The following is a 15,779-nucleotide window of genomic DNA, read 5'->3' on the forward strand; positions in this document are numbered from 1 at the left end:
ACTTGATATCAGTAAAAATGCTAGAACTAATTGGTAGATCTATATTTACTTGTTACTTATGTGAACTTTCATTATCCTCCCCCTTATGGAGGTAGAGAAATTAGATAATATATATGGGTTTTTGGTAATGCAATTACAAGGCACAATGCAATGTTTCTTAATCTTATAGAAGGCAAATAATATCTCCAAAACTAAATATGAGTGTTGATATTAGTTGGCAGGGGTCTTTACTTCAACATTATTGTTTTTGATGCATTTCTGGTACCTTAAACTTTTTCTTGGTTGATGTTGACGAAGACTCCTTTTCCAAGTTTGGACCAGAAATCAAAGCATCTCCTTAAAAATCTATTTTTAGGATGTTAAATGGTTTAAAAATGTATATATGCCTTAATTTCTAAATAAAATATACTCTTAGCTTTCATTTGACATGCTCCTATGAACTTCACATGTCGGTGCTCATGGGTCCTTTTACATGGAAATGCCCAGATCTATCCTGTGGTCTACATACATTCCACAGACAGCAGGGTCACGACTCACTGGGGAGCTGCTGCTCAAGCACAGGCCCAATCTCACTGAGTGCCATTCACTTAGTAAATTAGTGTTTGATGATAGTTTGTTATGTTCCTCTCGTTCCCAGTTTAACTGCACTCACAGAAACAGCCCTAGGAAGAGTTCAATTCACTGGGGCGCCATATTTTCTTCTCTGCAATTACAACTGGTAAGGTATTACATTTTCTGGGCCTGTTAAAAGAAGCCAAGGACAAAATCCTTATACTCTTAACCCTGTCTATAACCTTCCATCGTTTGATTCCCTTCTCTAGAAGGCTGACTGTAGTGGATATTTATGTACGGGAGGAGCCTGACCACAGTCATCGATCGGTTGATGAAGTGTTTTGTTGAACGGAGCACAGATCAGCAAAGGCCTCCCAAGTGGTGCTTGAGCTACAGAACATGAGAAATCTCTAGATGTAACCCACAAAAGCTGAGATACTTTTGCCGGTGTATCACAATAACAGACGGACAAAACACTTATGAACAAGTAAACGTAAAAATATATTTAAAAAAATATAAAAGATGAAGTAGAAAAAAAAAGACAACAGAAGATCAGTCTTTCCGTGAAGATGAAAAATAATGAGGACTATACATCTATCCATTAGTGTCCAGTCCATAGATCTTAAATCGGTCAGAAATATACAGTAACTGGACACTCTCCCAGACACCTTAACACCTTGTGGAGAATATCCAACAGCGTAGATACCCAGATGTCGACTGAGGAACGTATCTGGTTTGGTGTAGGGCTGTAGCTGTCACAAAATGTTGTCAGCTGGTGATTGTCAAGCAAATAACTGTCTCACGGTAATTGACCGTTAATTAACATAAGCACATTTAACATCTCCTGGCTTCAACACATGAAGACGTTTGGAACGTGTACATTTTAAAAAGTCTAATAAATCCATGTAATATATCCTACACCTTCACAATAAATAAAATTCACCATGATTTATTTTAGACAGATCTAAAGAAGCATGACATGAAGAAAATAGTCTATTTTAGAAGAATAGAACCGCATACTCTGAGTTGTCCTAATGTTAGGTCCTGATCTGGCGATGCCAAATGGCTGTAGCTACACTAGTTCATTTAGCAGGCAAGATTTGCTTAGAAGTCCATGGCATTATTTTATAGTATGAAGAATACAATTGAACAAATCTAAAAAAAAAGCTCCAAACGAGTGCGCACACTATTCTGTGTTGAGCGGTTAACAAAAAAATAGGTATAACTATATGCTTAATTTAGAGTTATTAATGTAACTTTAGTAGTTCTACAAACGTTAGGCTATATGTTTTGATTTTTAATACATTATAAGGTTGCATGATGTGACTCTAATGATGATTTTTTTTTTTTTAGAGTCGCTTTAAAGGCATGAGATCTGCTTATAGGCTGACTACACCGCTCGTGTTGCAAAATACATTTAGAAATCTATGTTATTCAATTATTGCACGCGCCAATGAGCGTCTGCGTTGCCAAGGGCTAAAATAGAAGTCAGTTCTATTTCTGACACAGATCGCGCTGCAAGTCCTGCCCCTCCCATCTCCTCATTGTTTTATAGAAGCAGGTACCCACGTTCCATCTCCTCATTGGTTATATCCACGTGGGTGACTGAAAGACAAACATGGTCAGTGCCGGTAATGCACCTAATTCATGAAAGTTGCCAATGCAATATAAAGTCAAGAGAAGAAAAAGCCTGGAATGAGGAGAGATGACTAGAAACGATTCGGTATTGTCACCCATCAGACTATTCTTGATTTAATCTTGTCTTTACATATACGTGTGAAATTTGTTTTGATTTAGAATGGACCATTATGCAGCGGGAAAAGATATGTCATCTATGCACTTAAATTGCGAACGGAGGACGCTTTTTGCACAGTTCATTTTCATGCCAGCCAGGTAGGCTATACTCCTGTTGTAAATAGAAGCAATGAAAAGTTGAGAAATAAATATAGTAGGCCAAGCCTATTGAAAGCTGATGGGATCCTCCTCTCTTTTTAGTAGAGGCCATCACTCTGTTTTCTTGCGTAATTGCATAGCCTATAGAAATGTTGCGCAACATGAGCTCATGGGCTCTCACCAAGTGTTTGATTAGATTTTCAATTACATTTGCATTGACGTCAGAGTGATTAGAGGCACAATAGAGTGCAGAGTACCAGGCAGTTAGCAAGTTTGGTCATTAGTAGCCTACCAGCAGCAGCATCGAGCTTGGAGTAGCCTAATTACCGTGGAATTTGACTGCCTTCATGACTTGGGACTGTCGGTGTGGCGGTAATACAGTCACCACAATGGCCCTAGTCTGGCATCTCCTAATAGTTCACTGCAGCAGAGGTGCGTGTGAGTATTATGTATTATATGTGTGTGTACGTGTCGTGCGTGCATGTGTGTGTCTGTATGTGTGCGACTGTGAATATGAACCCCAGCAGCAGTGAAGGACAGCACAGGGCATCCAGAGGGCTGGCTTGGACTCTATCCATCTTCCTGGATCAACAAGCCGGCCACCTGTGCTCCCTCTCCCTCTCTCTCACCTGCTGCTGCTGCTGCTACTGCTGATAAAGGGGAGAGAGAGAGAGAGCTCCCAGAGATGTGATCCAAGAGATTAGCTTTGTGAGGGAAGGATACCCCAGAGCTTCATATGACTATGGATGAGACTGTACAGAGGTTCAGATAGGTTTACTGTGTCTAGCACAGACTAGATACATCACCTCTGTATTGTGTGTTAGGCTAGAGTACAGTAGTGGAGTATAGGCCTAACTAGTATTATTGTTATTACAATGTTGTAAAACTGACCATTTAAGTATAGGCCCAGGTTTTGAATAAGTGTAAAGGGGATTTTCAAGTGATCAAAAGAGAACAGCAGTCGCAGATATTGTCAATCATAAACCATTTCGGTTTAATTACAAGTTGCAACAGGGAGACACCTCCAGCACAGAAACAAATAAAAAGTCTCCCTGTTGCACCTTGTAATTAAACCAAAATGATTGGTGATCGACTATATCCGAGACCGCCCCTCCCTTTTGTTCAACGGAAAATCCCCTTTACAGTTTGGCGACAAGGATGGGATGCTAAGGTTTTCAACCATGTTCGTTGAGCAAAGCTTCAGAATCAGCTCCCTGGAGGTGAGTCAATTGTTTGTACTCTGAGGAGCTTCTATGGTTTCTCTCCAAGAGATCGTCTTCCTCTGGTATCCAAAGATGACGACTGGATTTCGGTAATCTTTTGGAACAGTAGAACAAAGTTACTAAAACACATTCCAAAATGGAGAAAGGGTGGTGGGATGTGAACGGCATCCTGAATTTAAATCTTGAATACTCCCTTTGTTAAATGGATGTAAAAACAGATTAGTTGACAACATCACGGTATTGATGCGCGTGCAACGCAAAAGGCTAAAAGTTGTTTGTTGTTTCGATTGAAAGCCAACCCAGTCTGTCTTGTCCCAAAGTTGGTCACGACCCACCAGTCTCTACTCATGTATATTTGTCTTTGATGTTTGTTGACTTGGCTAATACAATAGAGGCTTAACAGAATATTGATTTAGGGACATATATTATGCGTATGTTTTTTCCCCTTAAAACAAAAACCATGTACTTCAAAAGTTTAACAAACCATACAACTCCATGCTCAACGACTGCTTTTAACAGTTTCCAATGAAAAATGTACAAAAACAAAATTTTGTGGAAGAACTGTGCAGATGCAAACTTTGGTAACAGAATCACGGTAAAATATCTCGGGTTTATGTGACCACATTTTCTAAAAACGTAAATATCTGTTCCAAATTAAAGGTACACTATGCAGAAATCGCTCTGCCATTGCCTTTTTAAAATTGTACCTTTATTTAACTAGGCAAGTCAATTAAGAACAAATTCTTATTTTCAATGACAGCCTAGGAACAGTGGGTTAACTGCCTTGTTCAGGGGCAGAACGACAGATTTTTACCTTGTCAGCTCAGGGATTGATCTTGCAACCTTTCGGTTACAAGTCAAACGCTCTAACCACTAGGCTCTAACCACCTGCCGCCCCAATTGCAAAAATTCGAATAGTTTGCCTAATTTCAGTTTATGTGAACAAACAAGCAAGTACAGTATGGTCTGAGAATTATTGTTCCATCTAAACCGCTGTGAAATATACAATACCAGTCAAAAGTTTAGACACACGTACTCATTAAAGGGTTTTTCTTTAGTTTTTACTATTTTCTACATTGTAGAATAATAGTGAAGACATCACATCTATGAAATAACACATATGGAATCATGTAGTAACCAAAAAATTAAAATAAAAGTGTTAAACTATTATTTTTTTTGTCTCAATCACATTAAGGAAAGAAATTCCACAAATTAACAAGGCGCATTCCAGGTGACTACCTCATGAAGCTGGTTGAGAGAATGCCAAGAGTGTGTAAAGCTTTCATCAAGGCAAAAGGTGGCTACATTGAAGAATCTCAAATGTAAAATATATTTGTTTAACACTTTTTGGTTGCTACATGATTCCATATGTGTTATTTCATAGTTGATGTCTTCCCTATTATTCTACAATGTAGAAAATAGTAAAAATAAAGAAAAACCCTGGAATGAGGAGGTGTGACTAAACTTTTGACTGGTACTGTATATGTTCCATAACCAAAGATATTGTATTTTCAGCTGGTGTACAAAACAGAAAGTAAAAAGACACAAAAACAGAATGTAAAACCGGGAAGCATAGAAATAGCGCACAAGGAACAGCTTTACCACTTCTTAAGACTTGTTTTCAATGAGAATGACAGATCTATAACTCACATTCCTATGTGAACTTTGTTGGGTCGCCCAAAAAGTTTCATATTGCAGTTTTAAGATTCAATGATGTCTGCAGAAAGTATGGGGTGTCAGCTATGACATGACACCTTCAGTATGAAAAAAATATATTTTGGTTATTTAACAAGAGTAAGTGAAGCTGATTAACACCCGGTAACCGAATTGGGTCCCTGATCTGTACTACAAAGAAATGCATAAATATTATGAATGTCATTCTCCTCATGTTTCACAAGTCAGGACATCACATTGCAGCACAGCACAGTAGAGTACAGTGCAGTGCAATACTTCACAGCAGAGTAGGGTACAGTTCACTACAATAAAGTAGAGTATAGTTAAGTACAGTACAATATACTGTATTCTACTATACTTTTCTTTACTGTATTGTGCTATGTACATCACTGATAGGTTCAGATTTGGTCCAGTCCGATCCGTCTGTGGGCGTTAACATCAAGGCCAGGGTGGACTGACCAAATGTCAACTACTTTTCAATGACCATGGACGTCCAGTGTCGGTGGGTGCTCAGTGGATGAGGATGCTGGTTACAGTAAATGGAAAGAGAGGGGGCAGGTGTCAGTAAGAGCTGAGAGAGGTGACATTAACTCGAAAGAGACAGAGAGAGAGAGAGGGGTTGTCCACACTTAGCTCTCGAAGCGGTTAGCTTCACCCACAGTTGGCTGCGTGTGAACTACAATTCCGACGCTTAGAAACGTGAATAATCGCCGCTTGCTGAATGGTTTTCAAAACACATGCTGATATGCCCCTTATCTTTCATGTCAGCGAGAAATAATTCTTAAAATAAAAAATATACACTTACGGTAGCAGCTTAGCACAAATCCATACAGCTATGGGTGCCTCCAGTTAGAGTAACTACAGTCGTGGCCAAAAGTTGAGAATGACAAAAATATACATTTTCCACAAAGTCTGCTGCCTCAGTTTGTATGATGGAAATTTGCATATACTCCAGAATGTTATGAAGAGTGATCAGATGAATTGCAAAGTCCCTCTTTGCCATGCAAATGAACTGAATCCAAACATTTCCACTGCATTTCAGCCCTGCCACAAAAGGACCAGCTCATGTCAGTGATTTTCTCGTTAACACAGGTATGAGTGTTGACGAGGACAAGGCTGGAGATCACTCTGTCATGCTGATTGAGTTCGAATAACAGACTGGAAGCTACTAAAGGAGGGTGGTGCTTGGAATCATTGTTCTTCCTCTGTCAACCTTGGTTACCTGCAAGTAAACACGTGCCATCATCATTGCTTTGCACAAAAAGGGCTTCACAGGCAAGGATATTGCTGCCAGTAAGATTGCACCTAAATCAACCATTTATCGGATCATCAAGAACTTCAAGGAGAGCGGTTCAATTGTTGTGAAGAAGGCTCCAGGGCGCACAAAAACATCCAGCAAGCACCAGGACTGTCTCCTAAAGTTGATTCAGCTGCGGGATCGGGGCACCACCAGTACAGAGCTTATTTGGGAATGGCAGCAGGCAGGTGTGAGTGCATCTGCACGCACAGTGAGGCGAAGACTTTTGGATGATGGCCTGGTGTCAAGAAGGACAGCAAAGAAGCCACTTCTCTCCAGGAAAAACATCAGGGACAGACTGATATTCTGCAAAGGGTACAGGGTACAGACTGCTGAGGACTGGGGTAATGTCAATTTCTCTAATGAATCCCCTTTCCGATTGTTTGGGGCATCTGGAAAAAAGCTTGTCCGGAGAAGACAAGGTCCTGTGTCATGCCAACAGTAAAGCATCCTGAGACCATTCATGTGTGGGGTTGCTTCTCAGCCAAGGGAGTGGGCTCACTCACAATTTTGCCTAAGAACACAGCCATGAATAAAGAATGGTACCAACACATCCTTCGAGAGCAACTTCTCCCAACCATCCAGGAACAGTTTGGTGAAGAACAATGCCTTTTCCAGCATGATGAAGCACCTTGCCATAAGGCAAAAGTGATAACTAAGTGGCACGGGGAACAAAACATTGATATTTTGAGTCCATGGCCAGGAAACTCCCCAGACCTTAATCCCATTGAGAACTTGAGGTCAATCCTCAGGAGGCGGGTGGACAAACAAAAACCCACAAATTCTGACAAACTCCAAGCATTGATTATGCAAGGATGGCCTGCCATCAGTCAGGATGTGGCCCAGAAGTTAATTGACAGCATGCCATGGCGGATTGCAGAGGTCTTGAAAAAGAAGGGTCAACACTGCAAATATTGATATAATAATAAATATTGATATAATATAATATCTTTGCATCAACTTCATGTAATTGTCAATAAAAGCCTTTGACACTTATGAAATGCTTGTAATTATACTTCAGTATTCCATAATAACATCTGACAAAAATATCTAAAGACATTGAGGCAGCAGACTTTGTGAAAATTAATATGTGTCATTCTCAAAACTTTTGGCCACGACTGTACACTTCCTCCCCAGTTACATAGGTGTAAATAGCACATAAACCAGTGATGTAACATGGCGATATGGCCGGGTGTGAACAATAACCCTAAAAAAAGGTGTGTAGTAATTTTAACTTTAGTTTTTATTATATTAATATATAATATAAGTATTATTATTTCTCACTGATATAAAGTACGTATCTTTCCTGTTTCCAGAACAGTACCGCAAGTGATGAGTTTTGACGTTCAGAGTGTTGGGGATCTTAACAAACCTCCCCCAGCCAGAAGATACTATTGTCAATAGGCGCTAAAGCAGTTAGCCTCTATGAATGGGTTAGTACAGACTCAGACTGTTTTAACACTCTTGGTTCGACCACCAGACGACAGAAACACAAAGAAACATGTATGTGGACTCCTGCTCGTCAAACTTCTCATTCCAAAATCATGGGCATTTATATGGAGTTGGTCCCCCCTTTCCTGCTATAACAGCCTCCACTCTTTTGTGAAGGCTTTCCACTAGATGTTGGAACATTGCTGCGGGGACCTGCTTTCATTCAGCCACAAGAGCATTAGTGAGGTCGGGCACTGATGTTGGGCGATTAGGCCTGGCTCGCAGTTGGCGTTCCAATTCATCTCAAATGTGTTCAATGGGGTTGAGGTCAGGGCTCTATGCAGGCCAGTCAAGATCTTCCACACCAATCTCAACAAACCATTTCTATATGAACCTCGATTTGTGTACAGGGGCATTGTCATGCTGAAACAGGAAAGGGCTTTCCCCAAACTGTTGGAAGCACAGAATTGTCTACAATGTCAGTGTATGCTGTAGGGTTAAGATTTCCCTTCACTGGAACTAAGGGGCCTTCCCCGAACCATGAAAAACAGCCCCTAACCATTATTCCTCCACCAAATTTGACAGTTGTCACTATGCATTCGGGCAGGTAGCATTCTCCTGGCATCTGCCAAACCAGCACTCCGCAGTCCAGTTCTGTGAGCTTATGTGGCCTACCACTTCGCGGCTGAGCTATTGTTGCTCCTAGACGTTTCCACTTCACAATAACAGCACTTACAGTTGACATGGGCAGCTGTAGCGTGGCAGAAATTTGACGAACTGACTTGTAAAGGTGGCATCCTATGACGGTAAAATGTTGAAAGTCACTGAGCTTTTTAGCAAGGCCATTCTACTGCCAATGTTTGTCTATGGAGATTGCATGGCTATGTGCTCGATTTTATACACCTGCCAGCAACGGGTGTGGCTGAAATAGTCGACATTAATGGGTTTTGATGTATTTCTGATACCTTTTAAAACTTTTTCTGGAAATCCCTGTATGCAAATGTCAGAATTGGCATGCTACTTCTGATGGGTATGTCAAATGACCAGAACTGGGGACTGTAATGGGGAATATTTAAGATAAAGCAAGTTAATATTCAGTTAAGAGTAATTAACACAATGATTAGCATACTTATGTTTTCTCTATGTAATTCACATGATTTCATGTGTTCTATTTCTGACAGTCATGTGTCACTAGACTCGATGCTTTATGTTAAACTCATTTGTAGATAGGGACTGACGCCAGACTGGAGGTTTAAGTACCAAGGACATTGATTGTTGTATTCTGTGGAACACTTTGTGATTATGGAGCAGATGACAAAGTTGTTTTGACTTCTTGGTTCTGTGTAATTAGAATATCAGGGCCTTTCTCGGCAAAGGCCAAGTTAGAGATTTTCTCTGCTTATGTGCTGGAAGGGTATCCCTGTTGCAACTTGTAATTAAACGAAAATGATTTATGATTGACTATATCCGCGACTGCTCTTCTCTTTTGTTCAACTAAAAATCCCCTTTACAAGAACTGTAGGCACAGGACAGGAGCCAGTGCATCATCTCTTTCCTCTGATAGGTCCACTTAAAAGAACCTGCTGTGCAAAGCAGGTACTGCTAAGGACTGCTGGGACAAGCAAAGCTTAAATTACATCCACACTATTCAACTACAGCAACTAAAGACCCATCACTTCACTTGAGGGCAAATAGGTGAAACTGTGCCATACAAAAACAAAAAATAGTGATGTGTATAGAGAGGTAGCACATAACTATACTAACCAGTGAGTGAGAAAAGAACCACAAACAGTGAAGTTGTCTGATACTCCAGGCTAGAAGACGTCACTACTAGAACCGTACACTTAATATGAGAATCTAATGAATAAGAATTTTAGCAGCCTGACAGGCTGACCACACCGCGTGCGTTGCAATAAATTTAGAAATCTATGTTATTCAATTATTGCGCGCCAACGAGCGTCTGCATTGCCAAGGGCTAAAATAGAAGTCAGTTATATTTGTGACGCAGATCGCGCTGCAAGTCCTGCCGCTCCCATCTCCTCCTAGAAGCAGGTACCCACATGCCATCTCCTAATTGGTTATACCCATGTGGGTGGAAGGAAGAGAGATGACTAGAAATTATTTGGTTGACTGTTTTATGTGTGGAGGAATTGGCGGAGTAGAAGACCTTGTGCATTTCAGGTAAAATAACAACTCAATGTTTATATCCCAGAACAAATTAGCTAGCAACAGCAAGCTAGCTAAATAGGACAAACTAGCTAGCAAGTGAAAGCTATCTAGCTAAATTGCCATGAAGGTTTAATGTCTTTCGACCTGTCCCCAAATTAATGCAATTAGTTGAGTTTGTTTTGATATTTTAACCTGCGTGTCGTGATTGCGTTTGGTGTGGGGGGACAAAATACATTTATGCACGATGGCGCAGGCGTGCAGCCGGTTTGGGTTCCGTGTGAGGATGAGATGGATGTGGAGGAAACAAGGAGGGTTGAAAACGTCAAGACACACTACTTCTCTCTTTGCCATGGTTCCCAGGGCGTTATTTTGCCCCCCAGCCATGACAGACAGGGAAGCTGAGGTGATAGAGGGAACCCAAAACACTGGCTGACTAGCAGCGCAGCTTAATTAAATCACTCATATCCCCTGTGGCCAGTATTCCCTGACATTCATCTCTCTAACTCCATTACAAGTCTCACATCACCAGAGTCCTCACTTGGGTAAAGGAATCACTAAGTGTGTTTGGTGTTTCACTGTAACTCCATGTACAATATAGTCTCAGGTGTACTACACTCCCCTATGTATTTATTTTGACAATGACGCTAAAACTTTTAATTTAGCTCTATACTCCAGAATATTGGATATGAGATCAAATGTTTCATATGAAGCGGCAGTACAAAATGTCACCTTTTATTTGAGGGTATTTTCATACAGTACATTTGGAAAGTATTTCGACCTCTTGACGTTTTCCACATTTTGTTAAGTTACAGGCTTACTTTAAAATGGATTAAATCGTCCCCCCCCCCTCATCAATCTACACACAATACCCCATAATGACAAAGCAAAAACAGATTTTAGAAATTAATAGAAAATAAAATATCACATTTACATAAATATTCAGATCCTTTACTCAGTACTTGAAGCACCTTTGGCAGCAATTACATCCTCGACTCTTGGGTATGACGCTACAAGTCTGGCACACCGGTATTTGGGGAGTTTCTCCCATTCTTTTCTGCAGATCCTCTCAAGCTCTGTCAGGTTGGATGGGGAGCATCGCTGCACTGCTATTTTCAAGACTCACCAGAAATGTTCGATCAGGTTAAAATCCGGGCACTGGCTGGGCCACTCAAGGACATTTAGAGACTTGTCCCGAAGCCAATCCTGCGTTGTCTTGGCTGTGTGCTTAGGGTCATTGTCCTGTTGAAAGGTGAACCTTCGACCCAGTCTGAGGTCCTGAGCAGGTTTTCATCAAGGATCTCTGTCCTTTTCTCCATTCATCTTTCCCTCGATCCTGACTAGTCTCCCAGTCCCTCCCGCTGAAAAACATACCTACAGCATGATGCTGCCACTACCATACTTCATCGTAAGGATGATGCCAGGTTTCCTCCAGACTTGACGCTTGGCATTCAGGCCAAAGAGTTCAATCTTGGTTTCATCAGACCAGAGAATCTTGTTTCCCATGTCTGAGAGTCCTTTAGGTGCCTTTTGGCATATTCCAAGCTAACTGTTATATGCCTTTTACTGAGGAATAGCTTCCGTCTGTCCACTCTACCATAAAAGCCTGATTGGTGGATTGCTGCAGAGATGGTTGTCCTTCTGGAAGGTTCTCCCATCTCCACAGAGGAACTCTTAAACTTTGTCAGAGTGACCATCGGGTTCTTGGTCACATCCAAGACCAAGGCTCTTCTTCACCGATTGCTCAGTTTGGCTGCCAGCTCTAGGAAGAGTCTTGGTGGTTCCAAACTTCTTCCATTTAAGAATGATGGAGGCCACTGTGTTCTTGGGGACCTTCAATGCTGCAGACATTTTTGGTACCCTTCCCCAGATCTGTGCCTTGACACAATATTGTTTCTGAGCTCTATGGACAAATCCATTGACCTCATGGCTTGGTTTTTGCTCTGACATGCACTGTCAACTGTGGGACCTATATAGACAGGTGTGTGCCTTTCCAAATCATGTCCAATCAATTGAAATTACCACAGGTGAACTCCAATCAAATTGTAGAAACATCTCAAGGATAAACAATGGAAACATAATTCACCAGAGCTCAATTTCGAGTCACATAGCAAAGGGTCTGAATACTTAAGTAAATAAGGGATTTAAAAAAAAAAAAATGTAAAAACCTTTTTTCGCTTTGTCATTATGAGGTATTGTGTGTAGATTGATGAGGAAAAAATTATATCTGGTGGTCAAACCAAGAACGTTAAAACAGTCTGAGTCTGGACTAACCCATTCATAGATGATAACTGCTTTAGCTTTATTGAAAAAGGTATCTTATGGCTGGGGGAATTGTGTTAACAAATTTTTACTTTTATTGCATTAAAGAATATAATAAGTTTCTGAACACGTCAACAGGAATGTAGATGCTATCTTGATTATGGATAATCCTAAATGAATCGTGAATAAAATCGAGGCACAAATATCATACCCCTTCAAAAAAATGCTAACCTCCCCTGTTATTGGTGAGATGTTAGCATGTCTTGGGGGTACGATCTTTGTGCCTCTATAACTTTCTCACTCATCGTTATTCATGGTTCCTTCATGATTATCTGTAATCATGGTAGCGTCCACATTAATGGAGAATGGAGAAAGGACGTGGTATCCTAAGTATAAATTTGAATATTCTCTTTGGTAGATCGATGTAAAGACAGGTTAGTTGACAACATCACGCGTACAATATTGATGCATATGCAACAAAGGCTAAAAGCCGTGAGTTGTTCTGATTGAAAGCCAACCCCGTCTGTCTTGCCCCAAAGTTGAGCACGTATCAGCTTTGTTGGAGAAAGGACGTTGGGATGTGAATGGCGTGGAGAGATTACACTACATATCATTCTTCTGGCACCACATGACACTGTCAGCAGTCACCTGTTAAGCATCACTTTCTACCGTGATAATTAACTATGGTGGACTGCAGCGCCCTCCCATTAGAAGGCTAAGGCTATTATGATAACATCTAAATCAGGGTTCCCCAACTGGCAGCCCGTGGGTGGTTTTATTTGGACCCCAAGTTTTCTGAGCAAAATGTTATTTTATTTTCATTGTTGGACATAAAAGACTGTAAAAACAAGTGATTTTAATTTTGGTAATCTGCCCCAAGTATTCCGATGCATAATAAAGAGACGCGTGATTCCGACCAACCATCCACTCAAGAAACAAAATATCAGCCTGCGGTGGAATTTAGTTGATGATCTCTGGTCTAAAGTATAATTTCAGTGTCTCAAACTAAAGCCTCTTCAGACCATAATAAACTGACCAAAAGCCTGTAGTGGTCATGTAATGGGAGCACTGTTGTGAATGAAAACAACTGGAAAGAATGTCACTGTTTATTTTGTAAACTCTATGCCCGCCTCTGATTATGTGGCATTGTTGAGGTCATTCAGGTAATAGTCCCTCCCTCCCACCAACTGAATTCAAACACCTGGGGTGTATTCACTAGAAACCAAACAGAACCAAGCAAAAGAAAACGAAGAGTGACCTAGATGAATTTGTCCAATAGAAACACTGATTTCTGTTGCAAAATGCAACTGTTTGGACCACGGCTGAATTCCAAACACTTAAGACATACCCTATCCCCTCAGCCCTCAAACTAAGTGGACACTTCTGATGACGTGTATACTCTTCAGACGTCATGAAACTTGCAGGGCAAGGGAGGAAGGAATGATTTTTACATGAACCGCCCTTTCCCGTAAATTCATCACTCGTGCATCCCGCGATGATTGTGGGTGTTTTATATGCGTTACGTCAATTATGATTGCATGTCTACTTATATTAACTATATCATTATTAATATAAACCTACTGTATCATAGCTAGCAAATTAAGTAAATAACTAACGTTAGCCTGCATAGCTGGAGCTTCTGAAGGAAGAGTTTTTTTATTTCTACAATTTCCAAAAGTTAACCAAACATTAATTTACGAGACTTGTTTGTGCCGTCATGTGCATTAGTAGCAGAATTTCTACCCTTCTTACTTACACTTGTATGTTGACTTATCCATATTTACGTTGAGGTTGTAAGTTTCGGCTGACTTTTCTTAGTGGATGTACAATTATCGCAAATGTAATTTATGGGGCGTTTCAGGCCCCGAAGTGAACATAATTGTACACTCGCAAAAACGGGGGCTTACGTTGCAAACTACCCTTGTTTGGACCGACGTCCAAGATGGTGATGGGGATTCTCCCAAGGTCATATGACGAGGGTGTCTTTTATGAGTTTGAAATGCAGCACACATGTGTCAAACTCATACCATGGAGGGCCGAGTGTCTGGGGGGGGGGGGTTTCTCCTCCCTTGTACTTGATTGATGAATTAAGGTCGGTAATTAGTAAGGAACTCCCCTCACCTGGTTGTCTTGGGCTTAATTGAAAAGAAAGGGAAAAAACATCAGACACCAGGCCATCCAAGGAATGAGTTTGACACCCCTGGTTTGTACTAATGATTACACGCCTGAATCCAATGACCTACAGTACAGCTACACCTGTGTGACCTTCACCTATCCCAGGCTGGTCTCATAGACCCTATCCAGGTGACTGCTGACAATGTCATGTGGTGCCAGAATAATGATATGCAGCCTAATTTCTCCACGCCACTGGTTGCCAACTACATCAGCGTAACAGCGTGGATTTGCCAAGTCTTGTCTACTTAATTAAGCAACCATATAATTCAGTAGGCTACGAGCAAGATCATGTTTTGTAACGTTGATGTTACAATGAACGGTTCTAGACGTGAGAGTGAAACAGAGCAATATAAAAACTGCATGCCCTATCTCGAGGATCGTGACAAAATATTCAGCAACTGCATACAGCAGCCTTTCTAATCGTTCGATGTTGAGACATAGATATGGGCGGGCCATTGACATACAGTATGAAGTGCCTAACCTGTGACTCAAAAGTAAGTTATTCAACAGGAAATGATATCCTACAGAGGCTACTGTCGCAGCAGCAATCGTGTTAGAGGCAACAATGAAAGTGAATAGGCTAGTTGAGTTATAGAGTAACAATACAGTTCATATGCAGAATTTGACACTTATCAAGTTAACCTCATCTTGTTACATTTGTTTCAACGCGCGCAGAATCGTGGATTACATTGGCCACTATATTGACGTTTAATTTACGTTACTCACAGATCTCACCTAGGCCTACATTAGAACTGTCTGGAAGATGAATATGGGATATTATATCAAGAATACACCGCGAACTGGTGGACTATCCACACCAATGGCCACATCTGCTGTTGGCATAGCAGTATTAGAAAATGTCAAGCTCTATACTTACCGCTTGGGTTGAATACGTATCCGTTCGATATGCGTCAAATCCTCTGGACTTTTGGTGAAATACCGGTGTTATAAACTGCACGTTCTTGTTCTTTGCCTGATTGCGTTCCTATTCCAACGAGTATTTCGATGTCACTCTCAGGGCGGAACTACACTTCGCGTCCTAGACAGAGGAGAAGCGAACGAAGCAGCCAACCAATAGCCTACGAGGAGGCAGGTACCAATTCATT

At 40.9% G+C, this 15,779-nt stretch overlaps 1 protein-coding gene across 3 annotated transcripts in view; it reads right to left on the reverse strand.

Moving 5' to 3' along the window:
- Positions 1 to 15,731, reverse strand: part of LOC129815053 (protein NDRG3-like) — a 64,537-nt gene extending 48,806 nt beyond the window's left edge. For 2 of the 3 annotated variants that reach the window (XM_055868361.1, XM_055868362.1), the window contains exon 1: positions 15,551 to 15,731. The gene's annotated coding sequence lies outside the window, so the exon portion shown is untranslated. The remainder of the gene's footprint in view (positions 1 to 15,550) is intronic. The other variant, XM_055868359.1, reaches the window with a different exon arrangement.
- Positions 15,732 to 15,779: the final 48 nt, after the last annotated feature.

Source organism: Salvelinus fontinalis, chromosome 18, assembly GCF_029448725.1.
Source record: "Salvelinus fontinalis isolate EN_2023a chromosome 18, ASM2944872v1, whole genome shotgun sequence".
Classification (NCBI taxonomy): Eukaryota; Metazoa; Chordata; class Actinopteri; order Salmoniformes; family Salmonidae; genus Salvelinus; species Salvelinus fontinalis.